The sequence below is a fragment of the Numenius arquata genome, chromosome 3, assembly GCF_964106895.1.
Source record: "Numenius arquata chromosome 3, bNumArq3.hap1.1, whole genome shotgun sequence".
Taxonomy (NCBI): domain Eukaryota; kingdom Metazoa; phylum Chordata; class Aves; order Charadriiformes; family Scolopacidae; genus Numenius; species Numenius arquata.
Genome location: NC_133578.1, coordinates 18,998,746 through 19,023,240, shown reverse-complemented (window position 1 = coordinate 19,023,240; position 24,495 = coordinate 18,998,746). Strand labels below are relative to the sequence as shown.

Sequence of the window (24,495 nt, the reverse complement as noted above, 5' to 3'; positions counted from 1 at the left end):
TTGCTGTAAGATAAATAATTTTTAATCAACTTCTGCCTCTGTGGCCTGCTCCTCTATGCCTTCGCTTTTCGCAGATTTTGCAAGGAACTTCAGCAAAAGTAATATGGTTCCCGAGAGCTCAGTTTTCACTTATTTTACATCTGGTAAATTGTCTCATCATTTATAACACTTAAGATTTTAGAATGAGAATGTAGTTTATAAAGGCATGAATGATGTTGATAAGTCTTTATTTCATCCGCAACTTATTTAAAAAATCCTTATTTCCCCAAAACATATGTGATTTCCAATCTGATGTTACTGTCTAAAATCATAGTAGCCAGTAGAAAGTGAACAAAGTTATCAGCGTTCAATGGCTGTTTGTTGGTAATGTGAAATGAGATGCTGGGCTCAGCCTGTGTTTGTTGTAGTTACAGAGGCCGCTGTGTCAGTTGTCACCCTTCCTCGTACACTCTGCAGAGAGTTAAAAAAGAGAAGAATTGCATACTCTTTCCTTTTTCAAGGCAAACCTCCACCAGCAGTATTGAAGCAAATGCACAGGGCAGTGTGGGGAAGGTTGCTCTCCCACTGCCCACGTTGTACCTCCTTTTGTGGCAAATGGGATCTTGTCATTTCCAGAGCTACTGAACTAGCTTTGTGGTGGAGAAAGAAGGGATTTGATTTTTAACTTCAAGATGAATTTAAGTTTTAACTTTGAGATTAATGTTTTAATCCAAATTTAAGCCAGTCCTTAACTGAAAAAAAAAACAAACCTTTTGAGATATAATGTGAAAATCATGCAATGCTGGCTGTGGGGCAGTAACTGAGGGCCTCTGGGGCTAACAGACTGCTTCAATACGACTGGTGCCCTGGAATGATCCTCTACAGCTAACTTGGGAGCTGTTAGTTATATTAGCTGTTATTACTAGGGAAGTTTAAAACTAGATGACATTTATCTGTTGGCCCTTGTCAGCAAGGTTGAATGTGGCACAGATGAGCAAAAGATTTGATTGTGAAGGTGTTAAGACACTGTGTATTCAACTCGATGCTGAATTAGTGAGCAGGCTTTTAAAAACTGATGCACAAATGGGAAAAAGTCTTTAAAGTTTGCTGTCTCCTGTTTACTCTTGAGGGTAGCCCGCTAAAATGGTTACAGATGTTCCACCATCTGTAAATGAAGAGTTTAGTAATAGTACTAAACAATAATAATAAATATTAATAGTAATAATAGGTCTGAGAAGATTCATTATTTGTGCAGTGCTTGAAGAATGAAAAGTGTTAAATAAATCCTGTTAGTAATTAAAGTTTGTGTGTGTAATAGTAAAATATGCTCAATGAGTTAGATGATTGGAAAATACATAGCCAAAATTGCCATTCCCTCTTTGGTCCATCTTTTGTGGAAAGATGAAACCCAGGATTGTTATTTTATACACTGTGAAATTGGAATAAGAATTAATGGGTGTTTTATAATTAATTGACAACACATCATGTTCATTAGCATGTAGTTATGGAACTACGATATTCCCATATGTGACTGTAATATATTTTAATTTTTCTAAAACATTTAGGTACTTATATACTTGAGCGCTGCACACAAGCACAACTTCTGTAAAGCACAACTTGTAGTTGCATGGTGAGATCTGACATTTCAAATACCGAGGAAACAAATTGGTGTCTGACAGAGCAGACAACAGGCTTGCAGAACTTTGTACTTAAAAATAATGAATTCAGGAAATACCTTGTGCCTGACTCCAGCAACAATCTCTTCCTCCCCAAGAGCGATCCCTGCTCCGTGCTCCACAGTGATGGCAAACACACACACAGGCTGGGGTGGGGGGAAATGGAAAAAGAATCCAGAGCTAATGCAAACGTCTTCTTGTCGTATGGATCCACGTCACCGTTTTGCTTACACTGTTTTTGCTTACATCAGGCGGAGTTCTTTACTCCTTTCAGGAAAGCTCTGCATTCTGCAACTGAAGGCAGATTTCTTCTTAAAGAACAGGCAAATGTATCCTAAAGCTGTCTAGGATAGCAGCCACTGTAGGATAACATTTTAAATCCAATCTGTCTCAGCTATTCAGCCACCATTTCCAATTCAGTATTGAGTTGTTTCCATAATTCTCCTCCTCCCTGACCTGACTTACGCTCTTTATGACTAAGTGAGCAAGGAATCTATACATAGATCAAGAGAGTCAGCGTTATTTTATGCTGTGAACTTGCCCACGGATATGGAAGAAAGTGATACTTTCTTCCAAAAAGTTGTACTTTTTATCTCTAGAATTATTGTATCTATTGATATACCTCTGAAAGAAAAAAAAAAAAAAAGGAAGAGATTACAAACATGTTAAAAAAAGCAAAGTTTTGTGTTGGTGAGGGCTGAACCAAGTATACAAGAAAACAAGGAATGTCCATATTATTGTTTGCTGATCATTATGGTTTTCGTGTGTGTTCCTAACCAGGATGGACAGGGGCCGTGATTCTTTATTGCCTTGCCCCTCAGGAAAGTATTTATAGCAAACTAAAGTGGGAAAAGGTGTCTGTTATGCAGCATCTTCAAATAAATCTAAATCAAATCTTCAATAGTCTTCTAACACTAGAATAAAAGACTACCCAGAGTATGGGGAATTCATGAGTCAGATCCCAGATCTCCCCCGTCGCAGACTACTTGCTTGTCGTCAGCTTTCCAGTAATGGATAGCTTAGGCAGTCTGCAAATAATCAAGACAATGCCTTGGTCCAAGAGTACCCAAGACAGTAGGAAGTCTAGCAGCAGGGACACCTCCTAGAACATTGCAATTCCTAAATCATTCCTTTCGTTAAAACCCTTTCATGCCTTCAAATAAATAAATCCTGGCTTCTGCATTTGGGAGAACAATACTGCAACTGTGTAAATACCTATTATAGGTAAAGAAAGTTATAATTTGCTTTCAAACAGGGGTCAGCTTTCCTGTTGCATGGCTGGCCTGTCAACACCATGTCTAGTTCTCTTGTCTAAACTAAAAATCTGGATTGGTCCAGCAATATATATTTTTTTGTCAATCAGATGTTTAAATTGGATCTAATCCCCATTATCAATGTTTGCAGGCTGCAAATGCACAGCTTCCTGTCCAATGAAGGCCTCCATATTTCCATTTTCGATACTTCATATAGTTGTTATCTATTTCATAATATTTGCAGTAGCCTGCCAGATCACTTCAGCAGGGTAGGTGGAAAAATGTCACTTTTCCCTATGGGACTCTCCTGGTTTCTGTTGTCTCCCTTTACTTCTCCCAGTTAAAACCAGCAGCAGTTAAACATGAATAAGATAACAGATCATCACCATTTTCATTTGCTCATGTATTATCTGTAATATTTTAGATTCTTCCATTGACACTTAGGTCGTAAGCTAAATTATCCCAATCCATCAGCACATAAAAGTTTGAACAGTAATCTGTGTGAAGGGAACAGAACTGCCTCCAGTTCTCAACTCAGCTCTGCAGTGCAAGGAACATTTGACTGTCCCACTTGAATCTATCTTGTGTCTCCCATGTTGACTACGGAGGTTTTAAGATGCTACAGTAAGAATTAAGTGATGGTGATCAGCAGGGGTGCTGTGCATTCTGCCATGATCACCAAAAGAATATTATTCACCTACTTTATACTCTGTTTATACCTGGTTTATGCGCTGTTTTGATGTTCTTAAATGATAAAGATATCAAGAGCTGAGGTCAAAAAAAGAATTGAAACATCATTCTACCTACTGGCTTTCTTGACCCTGCCTAAACCAGTGCTTGTCAAATGACTATTGATTGCACGATTCAGTAACATTTTATTTTATTTTGATGTCATTTTCTTTAATAGTAAATGATGTTTTTGAAATACTCTAAGTATTCCACTCTCTCTTTTATGTTATGAAGAGATCAAAAGCAGTACTAGGTTGAGAAAAGATTGAATTGGGTCTCCCAAATATTGTATGAGTCAACTACTTTAAAAAACATTGGCATAAACATCAAGATTCCAAAAGGTAACATGAAACACAGACAAAACTATCAGCTATTATACTGTTTTGGTCATGCTACAAGTGTACAAGCAGAACTGCTTTAAAGTCAATATTAATAACCAATATTGGATTGAATAAAAGGTCAAAGTACATAAAATCTTATTTAAATTCCAAGGGTAAAAAATGTTGCTAGAAGGGTAAGCAATAACAGGTCTTTTTAAATGTTCAAATATGAACAGAAAAGTAACAGTAGATAAAGAGCAACCATAGCTCTAATATCATAGTATTAATGCCTCCTTTTTCATTGGTAGGTTCAAAATAGCTTTAAATTATGATCCCAGGGTTATCAGTGTATTTCACTGCAGAGGAACGAATGCACAGTGGAGGAATCATGTAGTGGCAGAAGTAGAATAGAACCTATATAGGTCTCTTGCATCCTAGCGTGGTATGTTAATCACTAGACCCCTTTACCATGAGTGTTCTTATTTGCTAGGGGGTTCAAAAGGACAAACTTTATATGTATGTTTTCATCTCCCTTTTGTTTTGGCTTTGGATACTTGGATGTTTGTACTGTAGTCCTTTTGTTGAAAGAAAGTTAGTTCAAAATTATTGTACAGGTTAGAATCTGAGGAGTAGGAGTAGCAAACTGTAATGCCAGGGTAACAGATACTTGATTAAAATGATAAATGATATTCTGAGCATATCAGCATCTGCTACTAAAGTTTTAAGCAAATGGATAATGATACAGATTTCAGTGGATGCTGAAATAAAAGCATGTATTGTCAAGCTTGATACAAATAGACTCCAATCTATTGTCAGAAATAGTGCCTTTTTACTGCTCAAATGTGTCTCAAGCTTTTGTGCAAAGTGCTTTTCTCTTCCTTTTCCCTTCTTGTAGCAACTGTATTTCCTAAGGAGAAATGTTGAATGGGAATAGCAGAAACTTCTATTTATGCTGTTAGTTCATTTGATAAAGGCGAAGCATATCTCTTCTGCACAAACCCCACTTTGTGAAGGTGCTGAAGAGCATTTCGGATGGATGGAAATTAAATGACAAATACATCCCAGGACTGTACCCATCTCTAACAGCTTTTTTAGCTGGTGGCCTGGCTCAAGAGCTGTTTTATTCCTGCAAATTGTGTGAAACCCCAGAGCCCCTGGAGAAATGCATAGAGACTCCTCCAGGTTTGGTGCAACTAGAGGTAAATCTGCTCCCACTGGATTCAGACGTAAAATATCTGATGATTTTAGGAAAACTGGAATTTACTTCCTATTCCAGCACATCTGCCAGGGGAGCCTTGCCAGGATTGAAAAAAATGGGTGTTTGTGGTCTGCATTCTGCTTGTGTGCGTGCGCATGTATCTGCTTTTTAGATTAAGCATACGCATATAGAAAAGATGTTAGGGAGTTTTGACTTCCATGCTATTTATAAAGTGCATTATGAACTGGTGAGTTTATATAAATACTGCGTAACAGTGATAGCCTCAAAACTTCAAGGTTGCTTTATATATTGCGATGAGTCAGTGAGGCTGTTGGCAACAGAGAGGCAGCTCTGCAGAACTGGAGGTTGTGGGTGGGTGGTGAAGTGTTCCAAATACATCATACACAAACTTCCCGAATAAGTAAAAATGCAATTTCCCTAATTGAATATACTTTTATTCTTCCTATCACGGGGATTTATGGGCTCCCTCTAGTGGGTAGTTTTAGCATATAAGCTTTTCTTACGGGCTCGTCCTTCTCGGGGAGTTCACAGCTGATCAACAAGATGGCTGACAGGCCGCAACAGCCCCGGGATCCCAAAATCCTCCCGTTTCTGCAGGGAAGTTAAGGGAGAAGTTACGCGGCGCGTGCGCCTGTCCCGTTCGTGAGGGAGCGGAGGCTGCGCTAGGATTCATTCCCGGGGAGGCGCCGCTGCCTTCCCCTGGGCGAGCTTTTGTTCCGGCAGCCGCTCGGCCCGGGCCGCCCCACAGGCAGTTTCCCGCCCAGTCCCGCCGGGGGGCGGTGGGGCCGGGCCGCCCCGCTCCCTCACAGCCGGGCCGCCGGGCGGGGCCGCCCGCCCCAAGTCTGCGCCGCCCCGCTCCCTTCTCCCTCACAGCCGGGCAGGGCCCCCCGCCGACCCGCTCCCCGCCGCGGGGGGGACGTTTCCACGCCGCGGGCAGGAAGCGCAGGGCACGAAGGATAACGCGAGTCCGGCGTGGGGCGGGGGAGGCCCGCTGCGCGTCGTGGGGCCGTGCCCGGGCCCCTCAGCGCTGCCGGCCCCTCCGCGGGCGGTTCAGGCCGTCTATTAAAAACAAATTTACAAAGTCTTAAGCCGTATTATGGTGAATACCCTTTCTTGTTAAAGCTGGGAGCGTTTTAGGGACTTGGCTCACTCTTGGTTGCTTTAGAGAAAACATTTTGTTGTAGAAAAGAAAGTAATTGGTTTAGTTTTTTTTCCCGTTTTTTTTTCAGTCCGTTTTACTTCCTGGTTCTCTTGAAAGAAAGCTGGAGTGTCTGGGGAGCAAACGCTGATGGGCAGCCTGATGTTGCTACGTATTTCTACTTGTCTTAAATTTTAGTTAGCTTAGTATTATTTTTATAAGGTTCAGAGTTTTGTTTGGGGGGGTGTTGTTTTTTTGTTGGGTTTTTGGGGGGTGTTGTTTGTTTGGGCTTTTTTTAGGAGATTTTAATAGATATTTCAATTATTTTAATTATTTGGTGCTAATTTGACCAGCTAGTGCCCCGCTGCAGCTTGTGTGGGATGAAGAGCGTGTGCTCGTCATCCGAGAGCGACGTGAAGCAAACGCAGAGTTACTTCAAGGAGAAACGAACGCCTGGACTCTCGAACGCCGAATCCTGCAGTTATCTTAGCTGCAAAAGTAATTAAACTTGATTATTTTTCTTCTCATTACCCTGGCACAAAATAAGAGTGGGAAAATGTCACTGGAACAATTAAAACTGGCAGTGAAAAATAAGAGGTTTTATTTTTTTCTCTTTCCCATACCTCCAGCATAGTTACATTTATAACTGAGTGTGTGTCTCTTGTGGTCTCGATTACATCCTGTGTTTTTAGCTGGCAGCGTTTCCTCTGCAGAGGCCCCATTCTGTATGCCAGCATACATTTCTGTGTGTATTAAAAGAACAGAATCAAGCTGAAATAGTAAATGAAACTGCGCTCTCCCCCCCTCAATAAGTGGGTTTTTAATACTAATGCTTGAAATTAAATAAGGAGCGGTGTATCTATCATCAGGTTTCTTTTTGTGAAACCAGCGAGTGTGCTAGCTTTGCGTTGTCAAAGAAGGCTGAGCAAAATTCATTTAAGTCACCAAATGTGTTTCTCCCGTTCCTCAATATTTAAATATTTGAAGACTGTTTCTTCAGTAACATTTTCTGCAAGTGGAGCTTGCCTTCTCCAAATTATTCTGTGTTTCAGAATCAGGAAGCAAATCCTCACCTCCAGAAAGGTCTCTTTTTTCAGTTTGCATAGAAACATTTTTGGAACAGTGGACTCTGCTAGCAGCTGTATTCAATCTCCAGTAAAATCACTTCCTGAAAAAAGTGAAATTAAACTTAATATACAAGCTTGCTTGGAATATAATACCATGGAGTTAGGGAACTGATTATGAAACTGAATCCATTCACCCTGCTGAGGTAATTTCTTGTAAACTGTACACTATGGAAATCTTTAATCAATGTCAATGTTTTTAAAGCTAAATTCATACGTTTCAAATGTGCTTTTTATTTCCCCTCACCCAGAGAGTGCATTAGTTTGCTGGGCTTGTTTTTGTCATTTCTTTTTAAAAAGAAGAATTTTCTGTGGTTGCCCAAGGTGGGAGAGGAGTTAAGGCAAGAAGAATGGCACTCTTACCTGCCCTAAGTGTTTGGCATCAGAAGTCCAGTCATGAAAATCATGAGACTGATGAAAAAATGACAGGTATTTAAAAGCTACATATGATTCCAGAAAAAAAAAAAAAAAAAAAAAAAATCAAGCTGTTCTTCAGTTTAACACTGCAGTGTTACACAGAAGAGATAGAGGTATTCTGTGTTTTTTTATATATTCAAGATGAAGTATCACACTCTAGATATGTTTATACTGCGGTGCAAAGGTAGAGGCGGAGCTAGCCTGCGTGCCGGTGAGCCTCACTCTTGCAGTAGAGGCTAAAACCACGGAATAACGCTCAGCTCACCGCCAGACTGAAGCCACTGAAGCTGAAACCCACCTTGCGGTGACTACGCTGCTCAGGGTACACGAGCTTCAAAAGGCAAAACAAACTCAAAAGCATCCACGTACTGAAGCTGCATGTTACCGTTGTTGACTTAAGTCCATCGTTCATCTGACTTCATGATCTAGGGCTTCAAAACAAGACCAAAAAGAAAAACAAAGCAAACCCAAATTGCCCAGTTGTATTTAAATTTTAAATAGAGAAACTGAATGTTTAAATCCTTGTAGGGGCAGGGCAGCTGAGTCAGTCATTGGGGCACTCCAGTAAAGTCCTGCCTTATCTGGTACCTCATTCTATATGTACCTGAGGATCTGAATATATTTTGCATATATTTCTGCATTCAGTATCTTGGAAGCAGAATATAAGGGCAAAGATTCGAATGTGGCTTTCTTATATTTGGGATGGGTGCCATAGCCACAGGTTACAGAGTCTAGTCCCCCTCCTTTCTTACTATAATTTCATTATTTTACATAAAAGTGCCCGCGTTGATAGCAGATACTGAGAGAGATCCACTCCCGAATGCTCCAGGCAGCAGGCGCCAGGACGAGTGCCGCCTCCAGCTTGAATTTGGGGCTCTCATTTCCACTGGGATGTTCCAAACCTGTGTTTCTTCTGCAGCTCCTCTCATGTATGGTTTTCTTCTGAAGCATGTGTGGTTTCTCTTCCCTTTCCCTTTACTCATGGCATGAGTAACCTAAGGGCCTACCTTGGAGCAGGAAATTCCAGGAGGGGGAAGGCCACCTACGATGAGCTACAATAGCTGGCCAAGTGACTGACAGACTGCCATTTGACTTCTCCTGCCGACAGCTTTAAAGAGAAACCCTTCCTTCGGCAGGAGTTTTGCTTTAAAATCAAGTTTCACTTCCTGATTTACCAGAAAAGAACAAAAAACAAAAAACAGAAAAAAAAGGCATCTGGAATATTGTAAAATACTCTAAATTCTAAGAAAAGTTAAATTTTATGTAAGCAGTGACCTTTTGGCTGTATTTAGCTGACAAAACATATGCAAAATTTCTCCCATGTGTCATATTCTGGATTCTGGAAAGTAAAAGAGGTAAATGCTTTAACTCTTAAGCGCTATGTTCATATGCACGTTTCCCATTTGTTAAGGACAATCTTTAACTTTGGTAATATTTACTATTTTAATGATTCGTCAGTCTAGAGAACTTTCAGGGCAAATTAATTACCTATTGTGAAGTGATGGGATTCTCTCATTGCTTTATACGCTATTTTACTTTATTTTTGGATGATCTGTATTTTTCTGTGGAACATACAGGCGTCAGTTGCAGTAATGCAACAGACTACTTATTGCACTACAAATACTTTTCTACAAAAAATATATATACTGGGAATTTTCTTTTAATACAAATAGCAATAATTGCGTTCACCCCATTTGAGCTTGGTTATGGCTCTTGGGGAAGCAGAATATACCTTAGGGCTTCAGCTGCTTTATGTTTGGAACACCTTTAGTTGCCTTTCTTGTAAAATGTAGATGATATACCCATCTGTTGGATGATAAAGCCCTCTTGGGAACAAAATTAGTTTCTTTCTTAGCATGATTTCTCTTTATTTTATCCAAATTCATATAACTAAAATTAAACTTCTGCCTACCCCAACCAGTTTTTTCCTTTTTACTGCTGACAAAAGAACTCAGCATTTTTTCCATTCCTTGTCCAAATTGTTAAGATGCCCCTGAGGACCTTGTTTACAGTGTCTTCTCATTCTTTTTTTCCTTGACATTCTCCCCTCCCTCCAGCAGTGAGATACTAATTAAAGAGAGGACACAGTGACCCTGGGTTGTTTAGAAGTCACAGGGGAGGGGTGGTGGCACAATGACAAAACCATCCCTGCAGGAAGTAATCAGGCTGGGGACCCAGCACAATACTCACTTCCATCACCTGAGAAACCCTTTCAATTTGGAGAACCAGCCCAGAAGCAGATTTATTTTCCCTTTAATAAAGTATCTTCATTACGAACAAAGCCCCAGTATCTGTGTGTGTCAGTCTGTTTGTTTAACAGGGTTATTATACAAGTACTGTTTTTTTCTTAAACAACTACTGAAAAATATTTTTCTTAATAGAGTTTGTAAAGTAAAAGCAGTATTAATAATATAGCATGTTACCAAATATCATCTACATTTGTCTTTAATTTCAAGGGAAAAGCAGTTGGTCAGCATGATATCATCCAGCAGGATTACGGTTTTATCTAGTATACATGAATTTCGCAATATTATTATGGCTGTTATTACTTAATTACTAGGTCATTGATACTTGTGGTTCTTTGTAAGCAGCTAGCGACAGAGAAATCCAGGATTCATTCCAACTTAGGCTTTGTAAACTGGACCCAAAAAAAAGCCATCGCTTTGGATTTACACCTGTGGCAATGGGATCTCTGTTTGTCCCGTGCTCTCGGACGTGGGGCGTTTCCAGCGTGAGGTGAAGGCAGGGTCCCTTCTCCTGGGCAGGGATCTGCTGGCAAAGCCAGGGAGACTCCGGTGATGCCTTACTGCAGCCAATTAGATAAATCAGCAGGCTCGAGCCTTAGCACTCAATCTTCAGCGTTATCTGCACAGTTTCATCTTGCACCCATAAAAGAATCTGGCTGATTTCAGTAGCTATCCGCTTGGGCTGGCCTGCGTAAATCAGATTGCAGTGTTGAAGTTAGCAACGTGATACCTACTGTTCCTGTTGAATACATGGAGAAAAAAAAAAAATCCCACTGTCTGGGAGCTGGATCAAACTGCAGACAACATGCACTTTAAAATGCATAATTAAGGGATTTTTTGATTTTTATCTTTGTGGATTTTTTTAGCAATTAAGAATAAAATCAGCTAGGAGCAACATTTAGAAGAGCCCTGTTTGAGGCAGAGAACACTATAGTGTCTTACTCTGCAGCCTGAATGGGGTGTAGCCAAGCCAGTCTTGTTAAAAATAATCTCTTAACTCTGACGTTTTGTCTTTTGTCTTTTTTTTTTTTTTTTTTTTTAAATTCCTGGAGGTATGGTGATACCTGGAAAAGATTTATGCCCATTTCACTGAGTATCAATCTGTGCAACAAGGTTTACATTTAATGAAACATTGTCATTTCAGCCCATTTTAAAGTCTTAAGTGTAACCAAAGTATGGCAGCCATGGATCCACAGGATCAGTCAGTTCCAGGTATCTAACAATGCCTTTCGCTTTCAGTGTTAAGGAGTGTAAAATATCTAAGACTAAAAAAAAGTCAGTGTATATGTAGTTTCAATTATTCTGCAAAATCTTTGATTCAAACCAATCAAAAATATCCTGATCAAACGTAAAGATTTATGCAAGAGTATCTATATGCTAGACAGCAGGCACCAGAATTTTGGTAGCATTTGTTCTGTACAATCTTTTTTTACTCTTAGTTTTTAATGACCTACTGATCATTCAAAAACTAAGGTGCAGTCAGTTTTGATCGGCTAGTGGCCTTTGATCTTCGGGAAGACACTCTGCCCCAGCACCCTAAACCAGCCCGAAAAACCGGATCATGTCCTTCCCTGCAATGGCTCTGTCACCCTTCGCACCTACCCGGAGCATGAGTTGGCTGTGTCACTGCAGACCCGTGAAGTTATTACTGTCAGAGCAAAAGAAAAGAGCTAATAGTGTGAAAACCTAATGGTGCAGTCCTATGATCATTAATGCCAGATCTGTGGGACTGCTTGGCTGTGGAAGCGTGATCCAGGTGCGGGACACGAGCACCCATGAACTGTGTTTCTGCAGCTTGAGGACAGGGCTTATGTTCCTAGAGATGGAGCGGTACCTGCAGCCTGCCCGGGGCTTCTTGCAGCCTTCCACCACTGCTGCCCTCTTCCTCCCCTAAACACAGGCGGTGTGTCACCAGCTCTGGAGCCAGGCGGGCTCTCTGCCACCGCCAAGGGAACAGACTCGCTGTCTCTGCTGTGGCAGTCTCTGCCCTGGGTTGAGCAGTGGTGACCAGCATCCTCCAAGGTGGTGGCTTTTTGGGTGTTTGGATCATTTGTGGGAGGTGAAGATGGGCATGAATGCAGTGATTGTCCAAGGGAAAGAGCCTGCTTAAAATGAGAATACCGACATTTTGGGCACTGCTGGGGACTGCAATGTTGGAGTAGAAAGGAGACCAAAAGGGACTAAAAAACGCCTCCGGGTAATCTTTAGTTACAGAGCAGTACAGATGTGAGGCTGTGATGGGGTGTACCTAGCACTGTACTAAAATCGTCACCTTTCAAAAATTTGAAAAAAAAAAGACATACAGTGTGTTTTTTAAATAACTTCTACCAAGGAGAGCCCATTTGTGCCGAGTACTCCCTGCATGGCATCATGTGGCAGTGCAGCTTCGATCCAGTACAGAATTTCCTAAAACTTAATTTAGTATCTTGGGGAATCACAGCCTAATTGATTCAGACCAAAAAGTATCAGCCAGTGTTCTTGACATCACTGTTGGTTATTGCGCTGCCCATTTGACTGGATTGTTATTGTTCAGATTCCTTTCTGGTTTTGTAATGGCTGTATTTCACATTAAAGTTCAATGGTTTAATTAAGGAAATGACTGAATAGGAAGTTACTGTAACCGTGATTTCAGCTTTTAAAGAAAGATTTGCCGTACACGTGAGGAAATTTGTGAACTTAAGGTTTTTGTTAAATGTGCAACATCTCCACTTTGTTTTTTAAACCACTGATATTCAGCTGGATAAATCACACCATTTTCTTTCTCTTTGTGGAGCTTTATTGTTTCCAAGCATATAGTATATTGAGTGTCTTTCCCTAAAGTATGGTTTTAAACAGAGGTGATTTCATTTGCAAGTTTAACTGAGATCTGAAGACAAAACTAAGGACATTCTGTGTTTGTGAATGTCTCTTGCAATTAAAATATTTTATGTGCTGCTACGTAAAACCCCGTGTAGCTGCTTGCTTTCAGTTTTGAGCCTGGCCAGGGCTCTGCAGTCAGGCTGCATCTCCACATGGCTGTTCCCTCAGCACTTGGGTGGGATTTAGAAGTTCCTGCCTCTGTGCCGGGGTCTAGCCAGGCCTGTTACGTGTTACAGCTGCTCTCTACATCCGAACTGTGAAATCAACCCGTTAGGAAAAATATATACGTATATCTGTATTGGTTTACTTTTCCACTTCATAGCACACCCGCATGAGCAGTTGATTCAGTCCAGCTAAGGAGTGTGGTAATGTCTGCTCCGAAGGGTGGAATAAGTGGCTAGCATGGATGTGGAGTGGGAACGCGGTGGTGGGGAGAGACATCTCTTAAATCAGATCTGATACGAAAGGAGTAGCAAAGTCTCAGCTGAAAAAAAAAAAAAGAAAGAGCTCACATCTACTCACTACAAGTACCCACTCTGCCAAATGGTATGTTTATTAGTTTGATCAGCTACCAAATAATTACAGTGGTACAGTAAATAGCATTAAGTACTATGCGTCATCTGAAGCCTGGAGTTTCTCAGCATGAAAAGGCATGACTTTTTTTTTTTTTTTTTTCTTTTGCCGATTCAGTATGTTTACTTTATAGCTTACAGTTCTTGAAAGGAGCAAGGAGCAGTCTAGTAGTCCAGCACAAACTAGGAGCCATCGGTAGGTATCGTAAAATAATTTCCATTGTAGGGTGAGCTGCTTAGCAGGCAATCGACACTGACAACCAAAAAGTAGCTGGTAGTTAATGAGAGGCACATTGCCTGGCTGGTTTAACATTTTAACAAAGGAGTTCTAGCACAGTTATGATTCAATTCTTGAATTTTATCAGCCAAACATAATAGAAAATCAGTAATTAGGCAATTTTAAGCATTTAAACCAACTCTAATGGAGGAATCTAAAATACAGATTATAAGAGGATGTATTATTTTAAATGGAAATGTTATGGTAATAAATTCTAGAATTAACCTTTTAGTTAATTCAAAACTGCCTTTTGTTTTGTTAAAAAAATTAAAGGTTGTCTACATCAGTGACATTTCAAAGACAACCTGATTTTTTTAAGGAAAATAAACATTTTTTTTCTGTATTCTAGAATGACACCAGTAAAAACCACAGTAAAGAAACTCAACGTGAGACACTTATTTTTTGTGATTCTGCTCAAATGGATTTGGGGTCAGATTTTGCGTGTTTTGATACAAAACGTGATTTATTATTGTTTTTTTTTTTTAATGAAGATTCCTATTGGACTTTATTTTGCCTTTTAAGTCATTCGTATCTCAAAGTATTAGCATCTCCTATTCTTCTTTCCCATTCTGTGAGTGAGAAGAGTTTGGTCAAATCTTCTGGTGTAGCCAATGCATAACCCACTGAATATAGTCACCAAGGGATTAATACAGCGCTCTGGCTTTTTTTCACTCTGGCCTAGTTCCTGCAAAATCATGCACCTACATGATTTGCTCACACGAACCGTCATATTGCATGTCGTCGCTAGGAAAAAGGGCTTATTCTTTCTCAAGTTACCAAATACTGAAGCCGATAAAAAAAAGCTAAAGACCTAGTAATGTCAAAAAAGTTAGTAGTTTTCACAAGTTTTAGCGACTGGTGTCAGGAACCTGCAGTTGAAATTAGTATTACAACATACGGATTTTTCTTTACTCATACCTCTTGTCAGTACATTTGTAGTTGATTTAAGAATGCTCCTTTTTCTTCAGGTAATGTCACTAGATTGCATATGTGCAAGCGCAGAAGTTAATGCATCTGCTTAAATGGTCTGAGGCACTGTTGGGAACAACCTTCTGTGGAATGAAGTAGCAACTTTAGTGGAAATATAATGAACAAGGAGATTAAAAGGGAAGCATTTAGGCATATTTAGATTTTCAACTTTCTTTTCATGTCTTTTAAATGGTGTCTGTAATTCTGATAAAAAAATCTTCTTGAGTTGTGAAACAGTGGGCTCTACTCAGAAAACAATCTGAAATTTCTTGGATGCAAAAATTATTTTTTCACTTTGTGCAGAATGTGATTTATATAACATCTCAGCTGACATGATCTGACATGTTTTTATGAATTCCTTTGCAAGGCAAAAATGCCTCTAGTTGCAATTTATAGTAATGAGACTGTCTGCTCTAAAGTAACTGATTACAGTGAAGGTATAAGAAGCGAATGTGTTTGTCTTTCCAAGCCATTAACTTCTCCTCGCTTCTAGAGTACCCAAGCCCGTGTTCTGCAGCAATGTTATCTGCGGGTCTCCGAAATCCATCCGTTTGTCCAAATACTATTTTGTGTGTGCTTCACCAAATACAGTTGGATGGTATTTTGGACTGGAGTTCAGCCAGTCAGGTTAAATAATACATCTGACAGATAACTGTGAAAAATGAAACAAAACTCCATCTATAATTGTGTAAACAAATATTCACGTGAAAACTTTTCCATGATCTTTAGAATAGTGAAGGGTGAATTGTGTCTGAGGATCAAAAGCAATATATGATAGTACCCAGTTGTCTTTTTTATGTACTTCTGGATTACATTAGGGGACAACTGGGTCAGGTCCTGAAGCGGGTGGTTGTTTATCTGGTAGGTTTGACTGATAGGTAACAAAAATCTGAAGTGCATGCAAGGGCACATCTTCACATAGATTCATGTTAAAATACCGTAGAGAAAATTATCCAAAATTGCTTCCTGCTAGAAGAAGATCATCTATTTCCACTTAGTAAGTAGTCCTAGAAGGTTACTGTAGCCATTTGCTGAAATCCTTTTTAGGCTCATAGAGCCCGGTTTCAGCAAACACTGCTGGGAGTTTTGCTCTGCTTGGAAATAAGTGCAGTGAGTTGTACTGTAGGCACTGAAATATTGTGAAGATCTGGTCCCCGGGGAGCCCAGTGCAAAATTCTTTTTGAAGATCCCAGAAAGGAGAAAATCCTGGCTATGCAGAGCCTCTGACAGAAGCTGCAATAGAGGAAGATAGGGGAAGGAGTTGCCAAGGCAGTGAAGAACTTCAAAGAATGCTGGAACTAAGGGCGAAAGTTCAACCTAATTCTTGTGTTATCCGAACTTGCTCACCCAACTCTGTTGCAGCGCATGTGCACAAAATGGCTGGGGTCTGGTTGTTGCAATAACCTCACGTTTCTGGAATCTGACTGGAAATGTATGGTTAAAAAAATGGCCACCAGTGAAAAATGTTCTGAGTAAAATTCCATGAGGGAGCCCTAGATGGAGAGACGCCACCCAGCCAGCAGCACCTTCCCCACCTCGCCTGCTCCCAGCTGCGTGCTCCTGCCACTTCACTTGTGATGGTCTTGTTAGGTACCGTGGTGATCCAGCTCATCTCCCTGTCACGGCAGAAAGAAAAGAGGAAAGATTTCTGCTGGGTTAGTGAGTTGAATCAGCAAGCAAATGAAACAGAGGATCAAGCAAAGAGCTGGAAACCACGCAGCTCAGAGCAGGAAGGGGGAAAGGAGCAGAAGATTTCCTAATTTTCTGCATCCCTGAGTGGTTAAATGCACTCAGTAGATCACAAAAGCACAGTGTAAGTGCTTTTATTCTGGGTGAGATCCCAGAATGGTATTCTGGGTGAGATCCCACTGGTAAAGCTCCTATTGACCAGACCAGGATTTCATTCCAGGTTTTATCTTTGATTTTTATGCGTTGATATTGATGAACAGACCCGTGAAATATGGTTGTGCAGTATCTGGTAGATACTTTGCATCCAACACAAGAGAATGTGTTGAAAGCAACTTTAAGAATCTATTTACCTAAATAAACATAAAACTTAATTATAATGCAATGAAATATTTTCCCACCATGATTTGTGCTGCTGCCAGCCCATGACACTTCATATAGAACAATTAGTAAATAACTCTATGAATTACTCCCTGAAATAAATTGTCCTAGCCATCTTGATTAATTTACTGATTACTGAACATAAATATTCAGTTCATCTCTGAATTTAAAATTGCAGGAACTGAAATGATGAAGGTGAAGATACGGACTTGGAATAGCAGTGAACCTTGTTGCTAGTTTAGCTCAGAGTGGAAGTGGCAAAACCCCCTGTTTGCAGCAGTGTGTCAGAAAATGGCTTTGGTGTTCCGCTCCTGCTTTTCACCTGCCTGTGGTGCATCAGCCACATCCTGTACCTTCAGGAATAGGATCCTATAGCCCTTGAAGGAAGGGCTGCATCAGCCAGAGCTACATCCTTCTCTCACCCCCAAGAGGGGTACCTTCCCCTGCAGGTGCCGAGTGCGTGGCTGGGGAGGGCTCTCACTGCCATGGCCACCGGGCAGACGCAGACAGCGTTTATGAGCGCTGAATTTACATGGGAGGAACAATTTTCTTATTCTGAAGATATATCTGTTGATCATTTTGTTCTGTTATATTGTTGGCATGTAAGTGCTACAAAGGTAACAAGTATGCAATTTCAAAACTCAGAGGGGTAGAGCGTGCATTTTTAAGGGAAAAAAACCAAAAACTAGTTTATAGCTTCTTTGGCAGACTAAAGCCCATAATGCCTGTCAGTGATGTAAGCTACACCAGGTACTTCAGCAACAATTCTATCAAGGCTTATGTGGATACTTTTATTTTAAAGATATTGAAAATGAGATAAGATTCAGACTCATTATTGAATATTTGCTTAACTTCTGCCATATGATCTTGTTTCTTCCCTTCATACTCTAAATTAGGTCATTATAATCAGATTGTGTATTATAAACGAATGTCTTTCTGTTTACGTGTGATTATAAAACAAACTTGGAGGGTAAAGGCTATAATTTTGAAACAGATAAAATTTATACGTCCCTTTGAAATCTATATGGAAATTAGTTTCTCACACTCCAACTGAGATGATATAAATGGACACCAGAGAGCCAGGACACTGTTGTCAGTGTACTCAGGGGAGTTTGAGCACTGTAAAGACATTTGCAGGTCAGAAATGAGGTTAATTGACAGGGATGTGTGTGAGGACAGGAGAAATTTGCACAGTGCTTGTCAGCAGGTAGAGCTGTCAGTTCTTCACTTGACCACTAGTGTTTGTCAAACACACACAACAGGAATTCCTTCCAGGGAAAAAAAAAAAAAAAAAAGCAAGAAGAGTCATCTTAGGACAACAACATTTTTTTGGAAAGAGCCATGTTTTGTGGATTTGTTCCAAGATATCCCCAAGTATATCCCCACCTACTGTACACACTCTCCAGTCTGGCTTGTTGCTCCTGCCAGTGTGACTGCTGTCTGCAGCAGAGCTCTGCAGAGCAGCATCTGGTCTGGTTTTTCCTCAGGTGTTCTTCAAGACCATAGCTTGAGTGTGCAAGCCTGGCTTTGCACTAGTGACAATAACTCCATCGTTTTTGGCATATCATATTTTAAGTGACTTTTTCTGCTTTTTTTTTTCCTTCTTTTTCCATAATGAGCCATTTTGGATATAGTGTGTGTTGCGATTCCAGTCTGCTCCTCATTGCTTTAGTACAAAATTTGCTTACCATGCAAATAGTGCATGTTTCATTCAAGGCTTCAATGTATAAGTCCTGTTTTATAGATGTGGAAAGACCAGGTAAGGGTCTGAATTTTTTATTTCCATAACTGCAGAGTACTGACAAATCTGAAGCTATTTCACGGATAGATACCAAGAAAACGATGCACAAAGGAATAAAATTTGTCTTGCTGATTTTCAGTCAGACCTTACACTCTAACCACTGCACAGTGATTTATCTTTTCAGGGTCATTAACTAACAGGTTCTCAATCTTTAAACATATGTTAATTGTAGGAGTCTTTTTTTTTTTTTCCTTTCTTATTTCTAAGTTTCTAGTAAAATAGTAACTGTTGAAGCCTGGCCCACATGATGAAATTTTTCATTCAAGAAAATCCAGCACACCAAAATTGAACACATTGTGACTAGAAAGATCCTCTTTTCAGTTGGAAAACCAGCAGCTATATCCCTACTTTAGAACCATACTAATTCTAAAGGTTTAGAAAAAATATTTGTGTATTTCCAGATTTTGCTTCATCTTTTATTAATATTTGTATTAAAATGTAAATATGTAAAATATATTAAAAAATATAATAGCTGCATAGAATCATTGTTTCCTAGAAAATACTTAGCAAATATTTTCACTGCCTTCTTCTACTGTTCCATAAATTTATTCTGCACAGAATGTAAAATATACAGTCAAGAAAGCGTGTCAAGACAGCAAGCTCTTCTTAGTAGTCTCACTTAAAACATAAATATGTTTTAATATAATGATGAACAACTTCCTACATAGTTAATAACAAAGCACAAAAAAACAATATACTTTGTCATTTCAGGCAGACTTTATTATTTTGTTTTACAATAAATCTGACAACTGTTTACAGACTTTGACTGCTTTATATTTTCAAACAAGTGTCTGGCAACATTATCAAGCTAATGGTACAATTCAGACCTTTCAGAGCCATTTTCATCAATTCCACAAATCAAGATTGGGTTTTGTCCTGTGTTTTAACTACTGATTATCAGTGGCCTCCTTAAATTCCTGTCACATAGTAATCCTTTACAGTAATTCTGTTTCATCCTTGTGCTTCCCAGAATGTACAGGGCATATTTAGGAAGGGGGTGTTTGTTTGACAGTAGAAATACTTCTATAAGGAGGTATCTTCTTGTGGCTTTCAAAGAATAAATAATGCATTCCATAATATAAAATGCTGGCACGGCATTAGCAAGAGATTGTGTTGCTCTCTATGTTCATATTCTTAACACCAGTCATCAGTGAAGGAATGGCAACAATTACTTATAATTGTGCAATTTATAAAGTGTCCTTCCAAGAACGTTTAAGGAAGCATGGAAGGAATGAACTGCAAGCTAAAATGAATAGGAGGAGTCGAAACATGTCACGGGAGGCACAAACCCAGTGGCCACAGCAGAGGCACTGAAGAAAGCAGATGACTGCTCCTTTTTTCACAGAAAGCTGTTGAATTTAAGAGGGAAAAAAAACGGTGAGGTAATGGGAAAATCAGAGGCAGGTTGGAGGATTCCCAGAGAGAATGAGTGGCTGTGCACAGGTATTTTATAATGAGTGAGGAAATGGCATTTATTTTTTGTACTCTAATCTAGAATATAAGTAACGTGGCATCTTGGTACCAGTATTTGAAACGGTACAGCTGGAAAACATTTGTCTTCCCCTTTGGTTGTGATTATCATGGAGATTATTTTCTTATTGTTGAATATATTCCTGTGATTATTTTGAAGACTGCATTCTTAAACAACGGTTTCTCATTGTGTGTGTAATGCCTCACTCTTAGTAGATCATATACTTCTGCAAAAGTCATTGTTTCTTAATAACTTGCTTTTTCTAAAAAAGAAAATTTACAAAAGTATTTATATATAAAGTGTTTTGCATGTTCATGGCATTACTACGTCCCATTTCTACTGCTGTTTCCTTCTTGTTCTTATTTAGCAACAGACATTGGTTTTTTCAGTACCTGTCGTACTGGGAATACTTAAATAATAATAAAAACAATTAATTATGAGATGATTTACCTCAAAAGGAGCTTTCCATGTAATGAAATTGGCTGTTAAAAATGCATTTCTTGCTTTCAGTTCTGAATAGATGAATTCAAGTCTAAAATCAAAAACCTGCTTCTGTACGATACGTAGCTTCCCATAACCCATCATTAACACTTTTCAGGAAATGCTTAATGCCTCTCAAAGTTCAGCCCTGCATGCTGTTTCCTTGGCTTGCATAGGGTATTTCAAAGTATTTGCATTGCTGTGGCTCAGCTCTGGTTTGTATCTTTTTACATGTGACAGGGTGTGATGAGAGGATGGATCCTCAACCAGGCAACCATTGTGTTGGAAAGGCCATAGGTCTGCAAGGTCCTGTCAAAGTGGGCAAATGAGGTGCCCATAATCCCTCCTCCACTAACGGGTCTTCAGGAGGCCCTGAAGTGGCCAGGAAAACAGGGCTGTGAGGAATTTCAGGAGATCTAATCTGGACTCACAGGGTTTTGCAATAGACTGAAAGTTTCCCTTTTAAAGCAGATCCAGGGCTGAGGGACCATCTGTCCGACAGAGGCACTGCATGCCCTGAGGGAAAATAGCTACTGCGGTTGAATTTTGAGATAAATAAGGGAAGCCGTGGATTTGATTTAGAACAGAAATGGTAAAGTAGCAGCTTAAATGTGTAGAACTGCTTTGAAAATAATGGTTTAGTTTTGCCAGTCTACTCTTTGTTAAGATTGATAAACGTTATTGGAAAGATTCTTGAGGACTTCCTGTTGTCTCCAGGTTTTCAGAGAGATCTTTCTTTCCGTATTTACCCAGTCTCTCTGCAAACCTAAATTTCTGAACTGTACATAAAAAAACGAAACCCAAACAAACCAGAATATCTAATTACAATGTTGTAGCTCCAAAATGCACCAGATCTGTTCAGCAAGCTTTCCTTATTTCTGATTAAGTAGCTCTGGGTAATTTATAGAAACTCTGAACATAATTTATACAGACACTTAGATTTTCTTAGACCCTATGGTCACCTTTTACCCTCAGGATCAAAATAAATTGCTCATTTATAACTATAAGCAGCAAGATGCCTGGCTACCTGCAAGTCTGTTCGCACCTGTTGTAACATGGTTAATAATAAAGTCCTTGAAAATATGATTTAAATTATCACATCTTTATCCATTTTATAGATTAGATGTTTCAGTTTTGGGATTTCCAAATGAGTAAGACCGAGACTGTTCTTTGCAGACAAGGGACGTTTCTTGCATCCCAGAAAATATGTAGAGGAACTATTGTCAGCATCTTGCACTGATATATCATTGTACGTGTACTGAAAAGTCCAGGGAATTACCTCAACCCTTATCAACTTAATCTCAAATAGAGGGTTTTACACAGAAATAATTTTGCCTTTGTTCTGGAGTAAGAACGAAGCAGCTTTGTCATATGAGTGTAGGTTCAGCTTGGCAGGGACCCGAGGGGATCTCTAGTCCAACCTCCAGCCCAAAGAGGCATCAGTGGAGAGATCAGGTTGGGTTGCTTAGGGCTGTACGCAGTCTGGTCTTGAAAACATTGAAGGATGGAGAGTGTGCAGCCTCTCTGGGCAATGCCTGGCTGTCCTTATGTCCAGTCAGAAACCCTTTCATTTCAATTTAGGTCTGCTGTCCCCTTCCCTCCAGCCACAGTGCTGTGAGGAGTCTGATGCTCCATTCTTGATAGCCTCGTCATAGCCGTTGAAAGGCAGCTCTTTCCCCATTTGAGGCAAAAGTGGAGACAGATTGCTCAAGTATTTTAAAAAGAACAGAAAATGTTGATAGGTAGGTTAGCACTTAGGATAGGACATCAAGGTTTTCCTCCCAGAAAATTCAGTAATGTTTTTTTCTTTAACAACAATACATAAGCAGATACTATTTGATTATGATCTGGTAGAAATTTACAGGATTATATTTGTAGTTGTGTGTTTTCCTAATATGTTAGGAAAGAGTAATGGTAATCAAGAGAAATGTGTCACATACTGAATCTAAGAGAGGGAAACCTATGTCCGAATCACGGGAAGCTATGGGACATGTGGTGGCAGAGAGGGCAAGGTGGCAGAGTTTCAGATACTGCTTTGCAATATTCCTGAGTGCCTTCCCTGGTATGACAGTGACTGAGAATAGGCCCAATTGAGCATAGAGTGTTTACATCCCTCCAGCCTCTTCCCTGGGGGATGGGGCAGGAAGAGGAGAGGGAAGGAAGCAAGGGATGATTGATGGATTTTGAAAAGCTTTCCCCCCCCCCCCGCAAGGGGAAGGTGTGGTCACTCTACGCATCTCCAGCTAACAAAGCCCTCCTGTAGGTGTAGCAGAGGTAAGCTTTGTCACCCCTTTGGTGACAGAAACACTGTGCAGAAAAATACTGTTCCTATTTTTCAGTTGGGAATACAGATTTCAGCAGAAGTAGCTGTCACTGTCACTGTTACAGTTTATACTGCTTTAAGACAGTGTTTCAGCACAGGATCTGATTGTGTCATCTGGGACCACGGGGCTATAATAAGTAAGACCGGAGCACAGATCGCCTACTGTAGGTAGTACATCTTGGGAAGACATGAGCACACAGATACATTTCTATCAAATTATGGCACAGGTACATGAACATATTAAGACAATATAATCTGATACTGTTGCTAAAACAAGCAGACATATCTAACCTCTTGCCCCTGCCTATTTTTGCTCCCATGCTACCTCCTCCATTACCCTGGCGCAAGCAGTAGTACAGCCACATCCTGAAGCGGACAAAGGAAATGATGTGGAAGAAAACTAACCTGATCAGAGAGAAAAAAAAATAAAAAAATAAAAAAATAAGAAAAAGAAAAGGTTTCACTCAGAAGCAGTTGCTGTACCATTGGTTTTTTTCATCAGCGATGCCAACTGATGTTGTTGTAAAGTGGTCATGAGGCTACAGCCTTAACCAGACCAGGGAATATGAATTTCTAGCTTTTAGCCTCTGTCCTACCTTTGTGCCAGCAGTGGGAACACAAATGATTCGCAATCCAGCATAAAGTTAGGGTTGTACAGACAGATGGTACCTGATCTGGCATAAAGTCTGCCAGTACAAATTTATTCCATCAAACATTTTTCAATGGCAGCGATCCCCATGTGGCTGCAGTGCTTTTCACCCAGTACTAGCAGCCCTTAAACTTGTGTTATCAAATCAAGGCCAAACTGTATTAGATCCATTTTAGGACGTGAAAGGGGAAAAAAGGAAAGTTATGCAGAATGTAGTTCTGCCAAGTGATGGTGCTTCCTTACTATTGGCTATACTCAGACGGGCTCTGAACTGTGGTGACGATGCGTTAGGATACCAAAATACTTGGTGACTATTTCTAGGAAACTAAGTAACTGAAGATTATGGCTTTTGTAGATACTAATGTTGTCAGGTGACACTACGCTACTCGGCTCTTCAGTAATGAACTATCTGGCAATTTGTTGTTTCTTCCCAGCTGTTTCCCATTGTCATGTTTGTGTGTGTGAGATTCGGGCCACGGTATTATCAGAAAGAGGAAGAGAAACCAAAAGGTGCCTGATGATGTGTGCCCATACCAGAAGGTCTTCTGCAGTGTCGCCAATCAGAAGCTCTGTGGCTTGACAGAACTGTAACTCTGGACTTCTTAAAAACTAGATTACTGCGTCACTGGGTAATGTAAATGTAATAATGTCAACAACACAGGGTAATAGTGAGTGCAGCTGGAAACTCCTTTTCTCCACGTGTCCCGGTCTTGTTGCCCTAGAACTGTAACGTTTCCTAAGCCCAAAATTTTGTCAAGAAAATCAGAAATTCCCCCTTCTTCCCGCATACTGCCTTGAGGCATTAATGGGGGCTTTGGCCGGATGTTCCTCCCCCTCTCCCCATCTCTAGTCAAGAAAAACTTGAGAGTTAAAACCTACGATCTTTATTGCACTCAGAGCAGGCGGGCCCGCGGGGGAGAGCGCGG

At 40.1% G+C, this 24,495-nt stretch overlaps 1 protein-coding gene across 2 annotated transcripts in view; it reads left to right on the top strand.

The window, feature by feature from the left end:
* Window positions 1-24,495, top strand: part of RBMS1 (RNA binding motif single stranded interacting protein 1) — a 149,279-nt gene that overhangs the window by 27,820 nt on the left and 96,964 nt on the right. The gene's annotated exons all lie outside the window — the stretch shown is intronic.